This window comes from Asparagus officinalis, chromosome 7, assembly GCF_001876935.1.
Source record: "Asparagus officinalis chromosome 7, Aspof.V1, whole genome shotgun sequence".
In the NCBI taxonomy this organism is placed as follows: domain Eukaryota; kingdom Viridiplantae; phylum Streptophyta; class Magnoliopsida; order Asparagales; family Asparagaceae; genus Asparagus; species Asparagus officinalis.
Window position 1 is genome coordinate 133,271,505 of NC_033800.1, and position 13,818 is coordinate 133,285,322.

Genomic DNA, 13,818 nt, shown 5'->3' on the forward strand with positions numbered 1-13,818 from the left:
TTAATAACTCCTACTATTGCTTAAATTGTTTGTCATCATCAAAAGGAGTGAGAATGATGGATATCTTGTCTTAAGATATAACTTTGATGATAATACTTTATTTACTATGTCTATTATATATGCACTAACATATCAATATAGATAACAATATCCGATATGCTCAAGATATGTGAACTAGGTACAGGGATGAGTTCAAGGCAACAAGACAAGCAAAGAAAAATAAGTGTGTAATTGTCATATTATATTTTATTTTCTTTGTTTAGATTCTTGTAAAAGCCTTGATCACTCACAACACATACACGCACATAGTATTTATAACACACTAACACATACTTAGTGTGTGGTTAACTATAAAACCCCCTAAGTTAACTATTAGAGTTTATAAATATAGAGTAAGTCTCAAAACATATCAAATATCTCAAATCTATGTATCTGTAGCCGACTAAGGCTTTTCGACTAATACCCTTAGTAGTCGACTATAAAAACCTTAGTCAAAGTTATAAAAACTTCATATTTACAGATTAGTCGACTACTATGCTTAATAGTTGACTACTCATTCTCAGTTGAACTTACAGAAACTTAAGTTTTACAGATTAGTCGACTAATGCCTTAAGTAGTCGACTACTAACCCTTTTTCTTGACTTCACAGAGTCTGAATAGACTCAGTGTAGTCAACTACTAAGCTTAGTAGTTGACTACAAAGATAGTTTTTCTAACTGTTCTGAATTTGAATAAGTGAATGTTTGTGGCCGTTTTTTTAAACGTTAATTGGTTTAAATTTTGAATATTTCAGAGGCTATAAATAAGTTTTAATGTTAGAATTTGTGAACCAACATCAATACTTATAAGAGTCGAATTTTGAGCAAATTCATCCTCTCTTGATACAAATTCTCATTCTCAGTGTCAAGAAAATTATGAGATTTCCTTTTGTTCCCCATCATTACTAAAGATTGATTAGGCAAATTTTCAGAGAGTAGAAGTTCATAAGCCACTGCTGCACTTCACATTCACATCAAGTCTTATAGAGATTTGTGTTTTTCTTCAAAGAAGGTTTCTCTCAGGTGTGAGAGAAGATCTCTTGGTGTAGAATTGGTGTTGTAATTTATAGGGACTTGCAAATTGGTCAGGTTTGATTTTGTAATTGGTTTCAAAATCATAGAGGAAATCTTAAGCTGGATTTGCTTGAGGATTGGATATACACACAGGGTGGTGGAACCAGTATAAATCTCTTATTTGTGATTGTTCAATTTCTAAGATTGTTATTTATTTTTCTTACAAGTTATAATTCATCTTGTAAAAATTTTAAATACACTATTTACGCTTCCACAGATCCTACAATATTTAACGACGTTTCGGGCCACGTTACGGGTAACTTACTAGCCGGATAAGTTGTAGAAGAAGAAGCAAATGATGACTCTGAAGATATTTAAGAAAATAACATGCAAAATTGATAGCAAGCATGTAGCTACTGGAATCGATGATGCTCCCATTGGATGGGTCGCTTTTATGTTAAATCTGAAGATCTGTTGCCTGACGAGTTTTAATATGAGGATTGGATAAATACCTCCCAAGCTGAATTAGTTGATGTTGGTTCAAATTTTCAATGCCTTAGGACTTCACTTTTAAAAAGGGAGATCTATTCGAGAACAATGAGGCATTGATCTATGCAATCCGAGAATGGTCTATCAAGAATCAAGTCAAATTCAAGCCGGTAAAATCTAATGCAACAAACTACCAATTAAATTGTTACTTTAATAAGAAGATTCAAGTAGAGCATGCAAGTGAGCAGGATGAGACAAACGTGAAATGTCATTGGTTGCTAAATGCACCTGTGAGAAAATCATCAAATGGGCAATCTGTAATCTCTAGATACTAAGGACTTCATACATGTTGCAATATGTTGGTGGATGTTGATCATAAGGAGGCATCTTCCTCTTATATATGTAAGCTAATAATACCTAAAGTGAGGGCAGAACCTGATCTAAATCCTGGTCAGATATTTTAAAGACTATATGACATGCAAGGTATTAAGATATCTAAATATAAGGCATCTGATTCAAGGAGGGAAGAATTGTCTAAAATATTAGCAGATTGGGGGAAATCTTTTGAATTACTTCTACAATACCTTGAAACAATCAAGCAAAATAATTCGAATAGTGAATATGAAATAATGTCCGAAGGGATCGCACCGTGGGTGGAGAGTTACACTCGAGTATTTTGGGAATTTGGTCCTGCTATCAATGGTTTTACTTTTTGTCATCGGCACACATTTATATGGCAAGTACAAATGTGTGCTTCTTGTGGTGACCGGTGTAGAAACTAATAACGGTTTATTTCCTTTAGCATTTACAGTCGTGGAGGTAAAGGATACATCTAATTGGAAGTGATTCTTTGAACTTATGTACAGGTTAATTCCAAGTGTCCAAATGCTAAGAACAATTGCTTTTATCTCAGACAGAATGAAAGGAATTATAAGGGCATTGCATGAGGTTTTGGGCACCACATCACTATCGATATTGTTTACGGCACATTAGAGATAATTTCAAGAAAAGACACGATGATTTTAATTTACAAAATCTTTAGTGGCAAGCTAGATGTGCAACTGACACATTACTGTATGAACATTGTAGGGAGAAAATCAAGTTTTTGTCAGTAGATACACATAACTGAATTGAAAATAACTTGAAGCATCAATTCAAGCATCGATGGACATTATGTAAAGATGACGGGGTGCAATTTTGCATGATGCCAACTAATTGCTCTGAGAGCTTTAATGGCGTACTAAGAGAGCACGAGCTACACTAATACAATCTTTGGTTGCCAGAACGTTCTATTAATATGTGTAATATTGTACGTGCATGTATCTACACCATGCTACCCGGGCTGGTTAGTGATGAGGTCCTATATGACCAGTCTTGACACCGTTCAGATATTATATCATTTATAGAGGTAATTAATTTGTTCAATACGTATTACATATTGTTAATTTCTTTATTATTGTAATATTACATTCTTATACTCTATTTGCTTGCTCTACAAAGAAGCCCAGATATCGTCATGGTTGATCATAGCCTGGACCATACCCGTTGGCAACTAGAGGATGAGCGTATCATTACAGTTGTAGGACGGGCTGGTTTCTTAACATGTCCAAAGCTCCGTTGAATGAATCTAGATTGGCCCCTACTCACCACTTTGATAGATAGATGGAGACCGGAGACTAGCACTTTCCACTTCTGAATGAGAGAGTCGATCATTACTCTACAAGATGTATCTATCATACTCAGTCTCCTCGTTGATGATCCTTGTGTTATTAGCAGTGATAAACATGTATGGCAATCCAAATGCAAGCAACTATTAGATGTAGCTTCAGAGTAATTGCTCGAAGGGAATCTTAGATTGAAGTGGTTGAAAGAGGCCTTCTTAGAGCCATTGCCTATTGATGTGCCGCAGATATTGATTGAGTAACATGCACGTGCATATATTATGCACATGATTGGTTCAATATTATTTCCCAATTCCGGTAAAGATAAAGTGCATGTGAGGTATGTGTATTTGTGTTTTGAATCTGTATTTAATTGAATTAGATTTTTTAATAAATTGTAATGCGTTTTAAGAACATGATAGGTGGTTACCACTTTCCGAGGACTCAGACACATGTGGTACATTATCGTAGGGTAGTGCTGTTTTAGTGTATCTGTACAGAAAATGTCCAAGGTGGCATTCAAGCAAACAACGACTTCAAAGGGTGTATAACATTAGTACAAGTTTGGGCATGGGAGACTTCATTTGAAGCTGAGACTATGTGTTCATATATAATTAGATGGACTAATTCCACTAGGATGCATGTATTTATTTTTTTTATGTAGCAAATATAATAATAGTTATTGTTATTGATACTAAATTTTGAAAATAACACGGATGGAATGTCCAAAAATGCTACGACAATATCCTGGCTAGACAATTAGATTTCTACAGATATGAGCTTGACCACATGAAGGTTTTTTAGGTATCTTTTCTACAAAAATAAGCTTTTTCTTTTATAAATTTTTTCATTTTAATGATATTCAAATAATATGTGAAATATTCTCTAGATGAAATGGGAACCATACACTCTGGTCCTCAATTTCCCACCATCGGTATGTACAGAATACCCAGTTATATGAAGAGTCAGAGTTCCTCTTATATGTTTTGAGATTATAGAGATGCATCTATCGGATTGCCTACTTTGACAATTTGGTCGTGCACAATATTTTCTACAATTTGTTGAAAAAATAGAGAGGAAGACAAAGAAAGAAGGTCATCTGAAGGACTCTGAACAAATGAGCATCGGCAGTACATAAATAGATGGAATGATCGGTATTTTTGTATTGTGGAACAAATTGATCCAACTCCCTAGGAATTAAATTACTATACTTGGTATTGGGGGATAACTCGAAGATGGATATTCCATGTGACCATAATACCGATTGAGTTACAAAAAGGATATGTGCCCACGGATATAGATGAGAGAGAATTTGTAAATATTTTAAGATTTTGATTTAAGGTCCATTTGTTTGGTATTCCTCAATATTCTTAACATGTGTTTTTAACTTAATTGTTGGTAGTAGTAATAGATGATGTTGAATCCATTGCAAATAATGGCATAGAATTTGCTCAAGCATGTAAATTTTAAATTAAATTTCAACTTTTGAAATTTGTAAGTTAAATTTTAGATTTTGTATTTTGAATTTTAACGTAATTTTTAATTTTGGGTTTTTTGAATTATGTCTCGCTAGTACGTATCTCGAAGAACAACAACATGTATCGATATGTTAGTCAATAGTGTGGAGGCTTCCCAAGCCTTAAGATGAACTCACGAAGATCTTTATGATGAACGAGAGGTCATCTACAGGACACTCTTGATATCTTATACACATGTCAAACACAACGACAAAGATGAAGATGTAGCAGAAACGACGATGAAGCTGGACCTTCGCCACTTGTAGACAATGAAGCCGGACCATCATAATCATAAACGCAACTGGATACCTTAATCTAAACTCATGAAGATCTTCATGATGGATGAGAGGCCATCTACAATACCCTCTCGATATCTTATACACACGTCAACCACAACGACAAAGATGAAGATGTAGCAGAAACGACGATGAAGCCGGACCGTCACGATCATAAACACAACTGAATAACGAACTCGTCCAAGCTCGGGATCGTGGAGATGGAGGAGGACGAAGATAGAGGAGGAGGAGATCTCTTGGATGTTGGTAAACCAATCATTACTGTTATATACTTTGCAAACCTATTTTGATACGTTAATTTTTTTTCTTGGATTTATTCCAATATGTACCGAGATAGTATGTGAAGTATACTTGACATTCCAATATGTATCGTGTAATGAGAATGTGTATATTATGATGTGTATCAATGTGAGACGATTTTTGGATTTGTAAATGAGTTTGTGGTGTGATTTGTGTTGGGAATTTGAAATGCAAATGTGGTTTTGTTAGTTTTATAATGATATGTATTGATATGAAACGATTTTTGGATTTGTACAGGAAATACACAAAATTGGAGATGATTTTTTATTTTTACAGAAAATACACATGCATATAAAACATGCACATGAACTGCCCAGGAAATGCATGAGACTACTAGTCTCGTGCATTTTTATTTTGGCCTAGAAAATACACGAGACTAGTAGTCCCATGTAAATCGATTCAAGTCTGCAAAACGTCTGCTTAAAACACGAGAGTAGTAGTTCCGTGTAAATCGATTTTAGCTGCTCAGGTCTCTGCTTAAATCACAGGTCTAGCAGTCCTGTGTAAATTGTTAATGAGCTGATTAGTGACCACTAATTACACGGGACTACTAGTCCCATGTAATTAAAATACAAAAATTAGAAAAATCGACCGTTTTCTACCCACGTGTGAAAAAAACGATCGATTTTACTAATTATTTTCAAAATAGATCGATTTTGCATATTATGTGTAAAAAAGGTCCGTTTTAAAATTTTCTCCTTCAAAAAATCACCCATATATACATGAGATTGTAGTTGAGCAAAACTAGGCATTAATGAATAAAAGAAGCAGAACATGAAGCAGATTTACAAATTTCGTATGAAAGTTCTATGTTTTGTATTTTACACTAAGATTAGTTTGAGTATATCTTTTTTCCGCACAAAAAAAACTGAAAATCATTATATATTTTTTTCGACAGATTTCTTCAGAATTGCCCGAGTTGATGTACTTTGGTCAAATGCATACCATCAAGCTTGAGTCAGACAGACGCGTCACCGGAAAATGCAAGAACTCATATAATTTGTTTCTTCATGACTAGACAAGCTGACTCACTAGAGCAAGAATTGCCTACTGTCTTAAGATCCACATTTTTCAACCAGCAAATCTTTAGAATCTTTGTGACTGGACAAGCTGACTCATATAATTTGTGGCCCCCCATTTGAACGAGTGAGGGGATTGTGCCACCTCACTACCAAGCATAAAATTTGTGCTTGGTACCAAGCATACTCATATTTCTCTCTCTCTCTCTCTCTCTCTCTCTCTATATATATATATATTATATAGTATGAATGTGTAATTAAGATAAATATAGTAATTATATTAATATATATATAATATAATATATTAAGAAAATGTTACGCTTGGTACAAAACATAAAAAGTTATGCTTGTAAGAGCAGCATAATCTCCGTCCACTCATTCAAATGTTCATATCCACATGCACTCCTCAACACATATCGAATTGGTCCCCCATTTGAATGAGTGTAAATTGTTCACCTTCACTCCCAAACAATAAAATTTGTTTTAGTAACCAAGATATCCATATTTCTCCTCTCTCTCTTCTCTCTATATATATATATATATATATATAAAATATATATATATATATATAAATATGTGTGTGTGTGTTGTGTTTTTGTGTGTGTGTGTTGTGAGAGAGAGAGGAGAGAATATGGTATTTTGGTACAAGCACAAATTTTATGCTTAGTAGTGAGTGCACAGTCATTTCACTCAGTTCAAATGGGCATCACGTTCACATCGCGTTGAGGAGTGCTAGATTTGAACCATTTGAAGGTATTATATATAGTATATATATATATTAGTATAGTTAATATATATATATTATATATATTATAATATATATTATATTATAATATAGGTAATATGAGTATGCTTTGTACAAGCCAATTTTGCTTGTAGTGTGGTGCATATTACCTCCATTCATTCAAGTGTGGGACCACATTCACATGGGTATTATTGTGTGTCCTCCCCAATTAATGAGTGAATGAGAATGTGACACCTCACTACCAAATGCACAAAATTGTGCTGGTACCAGCATTACTCCATTTTTCTCATATTATTATATATAATATAATATATATATTATATACTATATATATATATATATATATATTATATATATTAATAAATCATATAATACTATATTATATATACTATTTAGTCATATTATTAATATACGAGGACATATCGAGGTATCTTGGCCAAGGATCCTTGGTAGGATGGACACATCTTCGTCTACATCACACCTTGAGTTGTGAAATCCATCTTCTAGGTGTGATGTATGGACAAGATGGTCCTACAACACACAAGATCTATATTGGTACCAGTATACCCATTTTTCTCATAATATAAATAAATATATCTATATATACATATATAAGTAAGGGTATATTATATATATATATATATAATAATAATGAGAAAAAATGGAGAAATTGGTACCATTGCTCCAAGACAACTTTGGTATGATATAGCTCAATCTGCCCTACATCTAAATTGGAGTGTGGTGAAGGTGTTTGAAGATTCTATCTTTCGAGGATGTGAAGTGGTATGAGCCAAGATTAGGCACAATTACTACCTAGTTGCTTTAAGCAACTTAGTACGATGTTCTCCATTTCTCTCTCTCTCTCACTCCTTCTCTCTCTCTCTCCTCTCTCTATCTCTCTCCGCTCCTTATATTATATTATTATATATATATACTATTAGTATTATAGTATATTATAGTATATATAATAATATATAGCTGGTATATATAAATATATATAGAGGATATCCCGTCAGGCGGTGTCCATCCCGCGTCGCGCCCGGCGGAAACGCCGGGCGGCAAAACAAGAGCCCGAACTGGGCCCAGGCTGACGGACCGACCCGGCGGGCCGGTTTTTTCCTATTTTTTTATTTTTAATTTTAATTTTTAGAAAAATAATAAATTATAAAATATACATAAAAATTACAGAAAATAACATAAATTTTTTTAATAACTTGAAATGACATAAATTACAAGTACAAAAAATTATAAAAATAAAAGATGATAAAAATAATTTTTTTTAATAATCAGTAAATCCTTTACAATTATAAATTTATTTCGAAATTCGTCGTATCACAATAGATGAGTAAATCCCAACTAGGTTGACACTTACTCACCCATATCACTATCATTTGTAACTTTTTTTGAAATAATTCATTATAAATTTAAAGGTAAGAAATAAAATTATAATTTGATGAATATTATCTAATCTTTATATCTATCTGCTAGTCCCAACTCTTCAAATTTATCTTCAATTATAGCAATCTAATCGATGCCTTGTGTTTGCTTCTCGTACCTCCACCAATCTTGTAAGCACATCACCACTTGTATAGTATACGGATCTAAGCATGTCCTGTGGTCATCAATCAAACGTACTGCTGTACTGAAGGCGGATTCCGAAGCTACCGTCGAAACATGCACTGATAGTAAGTCACGAACCATGGTGGAAAGTAAAGGCGGATTCCGAAGCTACCGTCGAAACATGCACTGATAGTAAGTCACGAACCATGGTGGAAAGTATAGGATATGAAACTGATCCATATACTCTCCACCATTGCAAAATATCTAAAGTATTTCCTTGACATTTAACTAAGGAAGCAGAAAAATATTCATCTAATTCAGAAACTTCTAATCCTGAACCAATTCCAGATCCACCAATTAGTTCAGCTACCATTGCATACCTATCAAAACTTACACTTTTATCTCGACCTGTGCTCGAAGCCGAAGGCACTGAAGCTGTAGACTGTTGTGCAGCTACACCATGTCTAGCTACATACTCATCATATAATATTTGAAAATAATTTCTAATAGATAAATGATGAGAAGTAACAGTAAGGGTGGAACCATCATCTAAGTCTATAATCTGTCCACCATACAATGACTGTAACAAACTTCGAAGACCAATATCCTTCAAACATGGATCAATAAGAACCCCCGAACCAAAATATGAGGAATAGGCCTAAAATACTTATTAAATTTGCTCTCCAATTGAAAAATTATATTTCCAAAAATATCATCCATACGATATTTGGCAAAAAAAATTTGAATATTTAAAATTTGTAAAGTAGCTAAAGTAATAGTGGGATAATAACAACCAGATAATAACATAGTAGCATCATAAAAACTTATAACATCTTATTTAATTTACATATAATTGTCCATTCACTACAACACACAGGTCTTTTAGCGACCAACTTTTTTGCGAGAAAATTATTTTCCTCAACAAATATCACTTTCGACGAGGAAAATATTGTTTCTTCTGTAAATATCAGTAGGTCTTCTACGAGGAATATATTTTCCTCACAGTAGACCACCTTCTACGATAAAAATGTAAATATCAGTAGGTCTTCTACGAGGAATATATTTTCCTCACAGTAGACCACCTTCTACGATAAAAATCTTAGTTCCTCGCTAAAGATGATCATAATTTGGTCTCCTAACTAGTTATTTTATTGGCGAGGAAATATGTGATTTTGGTGATGAACTTTTTCATCGTGAAATGCACATTTAACGAGGAAATAATCATTTTATCGCTGTTCTTTTGACGAAAAATAGAGGAAAACCCGCCAAAAGTAACAGCGACAAAGTATGATCTCCTCGCTGAAGATCCATAATTTGCGAGGAACCGTTTCCTCATCAAAAGAATCAATTAGCGAGGAAATAATAGTTTCCTCATTATTAGTTTGGCGGGAAAAAAAACCCCTCCAATTTCAATGGTGGCAAATTTAAGGCTTCCTCGTTAAAAGTTTTTGTTTTTACGAGGAACCGTTTCCTCGTTAAAAAGAACTTATTAGCGAGGAAATCAAAGTTTACTCACTATTAATTTGGCAGAAAAATTTGCAACACCTGCCAAATTCATTTACGACAAATTAAAGATTTTCTCGCTAAAATTTATGTTTTACGAGGAACTGTTTCCTCGTTAAAAAACCAATTAGCAAGGAAATAATAGTTTCCTCGTTATTAGTTTGGCGAAAAATGTGCAAAACCCACCAATTTCAATAGCAACAAATTTAAGGCTTCCTCGCTAAAAGTTTTTGTTTTATGAGGAACCGTTTTGTCGTCAAAAAGAACCTATTAGCGAGGAAATTATAGTTTTCTCATTATTAATTTGGCTAAAAAATATGCAACACCAGCCAAATTCATTGACAACAAATTGAATGTTTCATCACTAATTTTTTTTTGTTTTACGAGGAACCCTTTCCTCGTTAAAAGAATCAATTAGCAAGGAAATAATAGTTTCCTCATTATTAGTTTGGTGGAAAAATATGCAAAACCCGCCAAATAGATATAAACCAAACATGCAATGAAATCTTTTATTCCTATTTGTCAATGAAAATAGATATAAACTACATTAGCTTTGAGATGTGGGAGATTCTCCTCACAAGTTTAGGCATTACTTCGATTCTAAACACTCATTAAATCATACATTCTAAGCTTGTATAGATATATCCGCCTCAATTAGATATTTATGCCTCAGCAAGATATTTCCACTTTGAGTATGTTTTAATGCCTCAACCGGGTATCCTATTGTAGTAAGATCTTTCAATCTTGATCACAACAAATTTTCTCTTTGAAAAGATAGCTGAAAGATATACATATGTTTATATTTTCCCCTAACCCCTAAACCCTAAATCCTAAACTCTAAACATGGTCAAAGTAAAATATCAAATTTGACCCTCTTAATAGATATACTCTCTTTGATGCTGTGTACATGGAGAAATATGTAATTTAAACAAGAAAGAGTCAAAGCTAACATATATACCGTCAATCTAAAAGAAAAGCGGGATGTCCTGGTGAGGAAGCCGGAGAAATTACATGTATCGAAAAAATAGCAGGAGAAATAGCGACCAATCTAAAAAAAAAAAATTTGAACAAAAAAGAATGAATAGATTTACCCTAATATCTCTCTCAAATAGATTTACCCTAATATCTCTCTCAATCTCAACACGGCGCTGCAGTGCTGCACTTTGAAACTTAGAGGTTCTCGTTTACATCCAGCCGATCTATTGAGTTTTTAATTTTGGTAAGTACTGAGAATCAATCTTTTATTACTTCGCCCATAGATTCTTTCAATTTTCTTCCTTAATATGTATAAATCTTTTTTGTTTGATTAATCGAGGTCAAGTTTTATGCTAGATCAAGGTCTAATTATCGTCAGACTTTAAATGACTTGGGTTAATTTCAATTGCCCTCTTAATCTCTTATTTTAGATTTGATTATTTGTACAGTTGGTGAACTATAATTGAATTTTAATGGACAATATTATTGTTTTGAGTTTTGGTGATCCTCGAATTGAGGTGTGAGTTTTATTTTTATCTGTTATTATAAAATCTGATCTATTCTGTCTATTTGAAACAATTGCTAATTATATCTCAAAGTAAATTTTAAAAAATAAATATTTTTATTAAAATTAAGGTGGGAAACTAAATTTGTAGGGATTAAAAAAACGGGGGAAACGAATTATAATTACCAAAACGCGGTGATTTTTATTTATCCCTCAAAACCGCTCCGCTCTCAGCCTCCCACCCGCGAATTCCCCACGACCCAAAACCTAGCTCGGTGATTTTTATTTCTCCTCAAAACCCCTCCAATCTCAGCCTCCCACCCGACCAGTACCTCCCCACGACCAAAAACCTCCCCTCTCAAAAACCTCCGATCTCACCTCGATCAAGACCTTGAGACCTTCGCTTTCCCTTTTCGATCAAGACCTCGTGCAATTGTGGTTGCGTCTCACCCCTTTCCGATTTCTGGCAATTGCATGTGCTGATCGCCTCACCCCCACAAAGGTATTTTGAATTTTCCTATTTTTGATATTAAATTAATCATTCAACTTGTAAAAATTCCCAATCCCTTGTTGATTCTGTGCATGTAATTCTATAAAGAAAAACTCTCTGCTTTTCTATTCTATACAAAAAAGAAGTAATTTTAGTTATTGTTCTTATTAGGAAAACAGTAATCAAGATCTAAATATTTCATGCTCTCCCTCAACCAATTTGAAATTTCTAATTTTTTCTGTACATAGTAGTATATTTTTATTTGAAAATTTATGAACTATTTTTAGGATTAAAAGAAAAAAATTAATCTAATACTCTCCGTAACCATGTACATAGTAGTATAATTTCTAACTATTGTTCTTATTAGAAACAGTTGTCTACTTTAATGTCAATAATCCATGTTTTATATATGTTTGTAGATGATCCAATATAGCAATGTTTTATATATGTTTTATTTAAAAATTTATGAACTTGCGCTCAGTAAGAATGTTTTATATATGTATGTAGATGATCCAATATAGCAAGCAGACAATAACTTAATTTTTATAATCCAAAATTGCATGTTTTCACATAAACAATATTATTAACGGAGTTGACACTCCCATGTTAACAGACCTGAGGTAGTAATAAAATTTAGCAGTTTTTTTCCAGGACATCTTAACCTTAATTATTGTGTATCAAACTGTTTGATGGGGAGAATAGAATTACAGACCTGTCATATGTTGGATATTGGATGCAATCATGAAGCACGTACTCAACAATTAGAAAATTGTGAGTATCTAGCTTAAATTTGGAACATACATTTGCTGTTCTAAGTCAAAAATCTCGTTAGGAAATCAAGGTCATTCTAGAATTATACGCTGTATGAATGTATATTCAACTATTGCATGTATGCAGAATTCAATACCAAGGCAAATGATTTCCTTACCTAAATAGATATTATGCACTAAAGATATTTTGCATCAGTGTAAGCAAACCATAGTCCCTGCTACCAACCCTATAATTTAGTACCCAATAGGTATAACGTTTTTTATTAGGTAAAATTTAGTTTCCACATGTATTGGAGCTAGGAAGTTTTTTAATCATATTGAGAAGCAAAATGTGTGCTGTAGTGCCTCATTTCTGACGCCGGATATTGAGGGAAGTAGCACTTATTGCTCTGTAAAGTAACATTACAAAATGCGATTACAATTAGAGAAGACACTGATCAACTTTGATTTAGCTTGATCCAATAAACTATATCAGAATAAATGCAATGAGGTAAAAACTCGTTGCCTTATTCAGATATTCCTCAATTGTTATATGTTGTCCCTCTTTAGATCCTTTTACTGGTTCGAGTTGCCTTCTATCTAATCATTTCTTTGGTTCATATCTTAAAATTTTCTTTTCGTTTCAATCAAGACTAACATCATTAGGAGTCTAGTCAGATTATCAAACTTTAGAATTCTTAATAGAGAGTTACAATAGATATATTTAAATGTGATAAAATTGGAAAAAAGAAAATTTATTTTAAGTGTGGTTTTTTTAATCTACTGATTTTTGTAGTACGTGCTTATTTATAGGATAAAAACCATGGAATCACGTACAACGCGCAAACAAAACAAATCATCAACATCAAGATAAACAAAAAGGTAAAAGTAAACAGGAAGTTACCTTGAGAAATCGGTTGTCCTACCAACCTCAAATTCATATTTCTCCTAGGCACT